The 6,772-nt window shown below is 44.7% G+C and overlaps 1 non-coding gene across 1 annotated transcript; it reads right to left on the bottom strand.

The window, feature by feature from the left end:
• Positions 1 to 449: 449 nt before the first annotated feature.
• On the bottom strand, positions 450 to 588 carry LOC133904182 (small nucleolar RNA Z247). The gene has a single exon (XR_009907417.1). It is a non-coding gene; the product is annotated as a small nucleolar RNA Z247 (small nucleolar RNA).
• Positions 589 to 6,772: the final 6,184 nt, after the last annotated feature.

Genomic DNA, 6,772 nt, shown 5'->3' on the forward strand with positions numbered 1-6,772 from the left:
AATATGCTTAATTTTTATACCTGCACCGCTTGCGGTGTGGATCTGTTCGTTGCCCTTGTACTTCTCATGTGATGACAACTTCTCCAGTTCGCCGATTATGTGGTCTGTTGCTCCAGTGTCAACATACCAATTGGTATCAACACCGTAAGCATGACCAGCAGCACCCGCACTCCTGTCTTCTGGAACGTAGTTCTCGTCATACCTATGCCAACAATCAGCGGCAACATGCCCCCTCTTGTGGCAAACCTGGCACACCGGGCGATTGTCCGGACCGGCGCGCCCACGTCCACGTCCTCCCGATGGAGCTCCAGCAGGTGAACCGCGGCCACCGCGAGTGTTGCCCCCGCGGCCACGGTTGTTTCCTCCACGCGATGGGAATCCACCGCGTCCTCCACGATTTGCACCGTTTGCCGATGCAAGGTTTGCCGCCTGCCTGAGATTGTATCTGTTTTCAAAGCCCAAAAGTTGTGAGTGAAGTTCAGCAACTATGACAGATTCATTCTTAGCCACAATTGCGGATACAACAGGTTCAAAATCTTCATCAAGACCATTGACAATATATGCCACGAGGTCATCATCATCGATCGGCTTGCCTGAAGCCGCAAGTTCATCTCCAAAGGCCTTCATCTTCATGACATACTCGGTGACAGACAGATTTCCCTTCCGTGTTGTCGTTAAGGCCAGACGCACGTTGATCTTCTGCGTGCGGGATTTGGATGCGAAGGTGTCTTGGATCTCCTTCCATGCCTGTGCTGCCGTGCTTGCGGTAGCCACCTGAGTCAACACCTCTTTCGAAAGAGATGCAAACAGAAAGCCGAGGACCTGTTGATCCGCGGCAAACCATTCTTCATAGGCTGGATTCGGGATCTTCACCACGACGTCGCCTTGCTTGCCGTCGATTTCTTGAGCGGGGACTGCGGTCTTGCCGTTGATATGTCCCTCAAGTCGTGCGCCGCGGATTGCCACTAGGGTTTGCGCCGACCAAAGTATGTGGTTCTGCTTGTTCAACTTCTCCGAGATGGGGAAGCCGAACAGCGAATTGGTGGTGGTGGAAGATGAGCTAGCCATGGATGATCACGCAAGCTCTGACACCATGTGATGAATCAGAGGCACTGGGGAACGTCGACGGTGCGACGGGATTGCGTGTTGATTAGCCCCCTTGAATAGGGCGAGATTACAAGATGGAATATATAGGAGAGTCTGGCCGGTATCTACTCCTGAAACATAGGAACAAACTACTATCTATAGCCATGCCAGATTTATCTCTACCTATATTTGTTACATAAAGATATTCCACAACTATCTCTAACACCGTCCACCCCGAGTCTAAAAACGTCTCTTTTTTGGCTTTCGCTCCACAGGTCATGGTTGAGAATGAACTTTTGTGTGTTGTATGTCCACTTCAATCTCCATCCGTGTGGTTTTTTTCCAGATCTTTAGCCATGATTTGATCGGGGAACAAATCGAAATACGTGGTCAGGGTGTGGCCTCGGTGATCGGTGCTTGCTCAGAGCCCCACACTTGTCACCACCGGATCACATGAAATCGTGAGTCACGGCGGCGTCGGGCAAGCTTGTCGCCGGCCAGCCAGCCGTTACCTTGACTGCACGGTGACGCTGAGCGCCTGTCATTATAGCTTGTTGCCGGACGCCGACTGTCCTCTTTGTCGCTGTATGATCCGGCCAATTGGCTGGCATTTTTCTGAAGTCTTTCTTTTTTACTGGCGCGCCTATCTATTATACTATCTTAGTAGAGTTAAAATAAGTCATCATGTTCACTTTAAAGATTTAGAAATTACCACATTAATAAAAATAAATAAAATGAACTAAACTATTTATTGTTATTATCATCTAACGGTGTAGATTAAATAAAAGGTCCATATAAAATACAATTAATAAATAGATAAATTCAGAATTAAAAATTATGAAAAATTAGTAGTTTGATTTACATACAAATTGAGAAGCAAAATATCTAAATAAAGAGTCCATGCAAATACAATTTATAATAATTCAAATTAGGATTAAAATAGAAAAAAGAATGGACCATATTAAATACAGAATTGGAAACAAATTAAAATAAAAAATAAATAAAGTTAGCAACATGATTATATAGGAATTCATCTTGTTAAGCAGACAACAAGGCAAGTCACAATATGCAAGCTGCAGCTGATGGAAGCCATGACCTCCAACAACGATAAAGGGACATCAACAAATACATGGATCGGCATGACGGAACATAGGATCGGATCGGTAAGAGAAGATATGAACGCCATTATATCAGGCTTAGACACTCACAACTCAAGGTCACAGTATCAGGTATGCAACAAAGGTAAGGTGTAACCCGTAGCCTGTAGGCAGTATAACCACAATCTCCAACATCGACTAAGGGACATCAACAAAACTATAGATCGATAGGGCAAGGCACGTAAGTTGGCCACATATCTTGTGATCGTGGCGCTAGGCGAGCGAGGTGTTATATTTGACTAAATTTGTTAGGAGAATTTAAACACCACACAATATAAAATCATAGTGTCAGATAGGTGACGAGACAAGCAACAATCCCCAGGCTGCAAATGGTTGAGAAGTGACCTACGGAGACGATAAGGGACACTGAGGACATTGGTGTCAGGCTCAGGCCACATACCTTGCGATTGTAGCCTTAGGGTGACGATGAGTTATGTTTGACTTAACTCATCGAAGAAGTTAAAAATCTGATAATAATTTTGTTGTTGCACAACACGAGATAGTGGTGAGGCAAGACATAACCATATGTCACAAATGGTGAAACTTACCTATGGTGATAAGGGACACTTACGAAGCCGAGGATCAACAAAACAGTATGGAACCGATAAGAGCTGGGCTTGGGCCAGTTAATTTGTGATCGCGCTGGCAAGCGGGTGAAAAGCACCATCCATGTCTTTCTATGATGCATGCAATAGATTAATCGGATCGTATAAACGTGGATTTGCAATGAAAGATAGTATTAAAAAAAGCACAGTGCAACAAGCTAGCTGCGCTGCGCAAATGCGCGGGTGACCTTGCTAGTTTTTCCTGAAGTCTGAAGTATGTTTTTTTTACAGCATTTCACTTGTGTACGTTGAATGTTCAGCGAAACAGTGACGCAGAGAAACTAATACAAGTTCTCGAGCACATACAGCAAGATGAAGGGGAACATATACTACTGAAACTTCTAAATCGTCCAGATAAACTGCACCTCTTCAGACTGAATTCAGGATGCAAGGCAAGGACTAGGGCCCTACTACTCAAACCAGTTTAGCCTTCAGACATCAAAACTACAACCGAAATACAAGGAGCACCAAATACTGAAGTTTAACTGGACTCGCATCACAATTCACAAGTGCCAACTTACAGAACACCGGAAGCGAGCCATTGAAACTACGAAAAGAAAGCATCCAAGTACGTCAGGAGCCCTGCAAGGCCTGCATCAACGCGTCAGATCTCTCCAGATTTGTGCCTGATGAATTAAACGCCTAGCTACTGCACCACATGCAGAAGAAACTTGATCCATTGACGAGACGAAGCGGCACTACTTTTACTTTATGCTTATTTTTCATCTAACCATGCATGACGGTATGCCGACTGTGCTCTCCAAGCAAGAAAAACAATCCATCAACGGGAGAACCTGAAAAAATGGCTAGTTTCTTGACAGGAGGAACAAAAGGGACTAGAGAACCTTCTGTGGTGTGTAGCCATTGCATGAACCATCTCTGTGGGGGTTTTTTTTCCAGATTTTTTTCGTCGCTATCCTGTCGAGAAACGGAGTGAAATACCGGTTCAGGGGTGGTCGGTATCTGAAATACCGAGCACCCCGAGTCAGAGCTTCTCTTTTTTATTTCTCCCTCTACAAGTCACTGATGATCCTGAAATTTTGTGTGATGTTTCTCCATTTCATTAACCTTCTTTCTGATTTTTTTTCAGATTTTTCCTTTGTAATTCGATTATGTAACGAGGCCAAAATGGAGAGCAGGGATGGTCGGTACTTGGAATACCGTCGACCCCGACCCCAATGAACTTGACCAATCAACGCCCGAGAAACCGCGTCTTCCTCGAGCGCCCAGCGCGCGGGCAGCCCTTTCTCTCCGTCTCACCGTCCGGGGTCCACGCTGGTACGTTGGAGCTTGGACAGACCAGTCACCACCGTATCTCATCGAGTGTCGTGAGTCACGGCGGCGGCGGCGGCGGGCAAGCTTGTCGCCGGCCATTCTCCTGCTCGCATTATACAGGCCGGGCAGCTGTTTTCTTATACGGAGACACGGAGTAGCATTTTTGCCTGCGTGTTAATCTGTACATGCTGCAACGAACGTGAGCTTTGGAGAGCATAAAGCTGTACATGTTTTCTTGACGGCAAACGTATTAGCGCGTTGCCGGCCGGCCTACTTGCCATCGATTCTTGGCTGCTCGCCGTCGCTGCCTGACGGACCGAGTCCGTGTGACACCTTCGTCCTCTGGCCGCTTGTCGTGGGCTCTTGGCTCAGGTAGAGAAGCTGATGAGAACTCGCTACCTTTGTCGGTCGGTGAGGTGAATGGGTGAATGCATGTTTCGCCGGCGATGCGGCGGCGGCGGCCAAAAGAAGGAAGAATTGACACTGGTGGTGGTGGTGGTGGACGGTGGGTCGTCAGTCTAGTTGACACGGCGTTTTCAATGGGCCTAGATTTGCACTGCTAGCCGACGTTTTCTTGGGCTGTACGTCCTTGAAGCCGTCTTCAGGCTCGGCCCTGAAATACTAGCCATTTGTGGCAAGCAACCCTTTTTAGTTCTCTGCGGAGAGCTAGTGGCAAAAGCTACCTAGTGTGATGACACGCACATATTCTCGCTGCTACCACTAGGATCCTTGGATCCATGTGATGTGCCGGTGGATAAGAATTGGAACCCTGCCCGTGTAGTAGGAACCGCTACTTTCGGTCACACGAGGCCGGTTTGGAATGAAATTGAGACTTTTTATTGAAAGATTTTTACGAGATTCTGATCTATATTGTCTAATGTCTGACATGTACAACTAAAAAAAGTAAAAAGACATAATGTAAAAAAAAAGATATTTCTGTAAAACCAGATTTTATAAAATTTACTTACCTCGGCCATCGTGGCCACCGAAAAACAGAATTCCGAGCGGCCTTCCTCGGTCGTCGTCTGTGCAGCTAGCGCGGCCGGGCAGGCGCGGCCCCGCGTTTGAGGTCAGAGTTTGCTGCTAGGTGTCCTCGTACGTCGCATGGCAGTAGGCAGTGGTTTTTTAATACTAATGAAAACTAAGTTCCAGGCCTCTGCACTTGGTCCTGATTCGTTATTACAATCCAAACGCATTACTATAGCATGCTTAGGTAAGTACAAAAGTAATGAAAAGTGTAGGAATTAGGAAATCATCGAGCACAAATTTTAGTGTTGTACGTGGAGAGTTTCGACCGTCGCGACTGGCCGGAGCTTACTACTGCATGTCTACGGAATCATGCACTTACAGGACAGCTAAAAATCGGTTCCTAGGTAGCGACGCTACTGCAGTGCTCGATCACCGCTGTATCATGCCGATGCATGGACTGAACCAGACTGTTGACGTGTAAAAGTGCCACACCAAATATTAAGCATCTGGTGTGTAAATTCCTAGAGCGAAAATCTCAGCCTAAATCGGGATGTTCGGATTAATGTATCCCACGGGTATTGTCTAGAAAACTTTAGTTGTGGTGCCACACGGTTGGATTTTTATGGTTGGCGTCACAGAGTAGATGGTTGGCCATTTGTCTTTAGTACAACACGAATGAGAAATAATGGAGATTGGAAAAGAGAACTGGGGCAAAAAAAAAGGTAAAAATAAAAGATAAAATAAATTGTATTTGTTTAATTAGATTTTTTTATGATCTCAATTGGCCATAGCCATTATATTTATAGGGATGAGTGGTCTTACACCGTTTTGAGTCAAATTCTACCAAAACACGTTATCACATCTGACTATCTATTCCAAAAATCTGAATCTAAATCAAATTGGATGTTCTGATACTCACGATCAGATATTCCAAGACATACGAGAAGGTTTGATTTTTTCAAGCATAGATCTCTCAATTTGGCAAAAAATATTTAATCGACTGTTCCAATCCTACGTCGGATGTTCCAATCCAGTCGAAAGGTCAGATTTTTTAGAACAAAGACATCTCGGTTCGGATAAAAATATTTAATCGGATGTTCTGATGATGACATCAGATGTTCGATATGTTGAAACTCCCAACTGTGAGACCGAATATTGGATGTTCCGGTGAAAATAAAATTCTGAACACCAGAATATCCGATGAGTCAAATCAGACTGAAACTTTGCAAAACTCATCTTGAATTCACTGGATGATCCAAATCGGACTAATTTTCATGGGATTCTCAGTGAATCATCGCACTAACCTATTCTACCCACCAGATATTCCTGTGATAACATGGCCTAAGCATCAAAACATCCAGTGTTAAAAAAAATCTTAACCATACCATTTTTTACCATCAACACATCCCCTCTGCCCTCCCCACCCCCCTCCCCCATGAAGCTTGCTTACCAAAAACACATCATACTCTCTTCTATCCTTCTTAGGGCGATGATCAAAATATCGACCATGAATATTACTTATGATGATGATAACTAATACATGAACCGTGTTTCTTTAAGCATCCTACTACACATTAGGATAAATTTTTTTCAAGTATCGTTTGTTTAATAGCTCTGGACAATTTCTCTCCTTGTAAGGTTTCTAAGAAATAAGAATTTTCAGAGATGATACTTACCACT

The sequence above is a fragment of the Phragmites australis genome, chromosome 21, assembly GCF_958298935.1.
Source record: "Phragmites australis chromosome 21, lpPhrAust1.1, whole genome shotgun sequence".
Classification (NCBI taxonomy): domain Eukaryota; kingdom Viridiplantae; phylum Streptophyta; class Magnoliopsida; order Poales; family Poaceae; genus Phragmites; species Phragmites australis.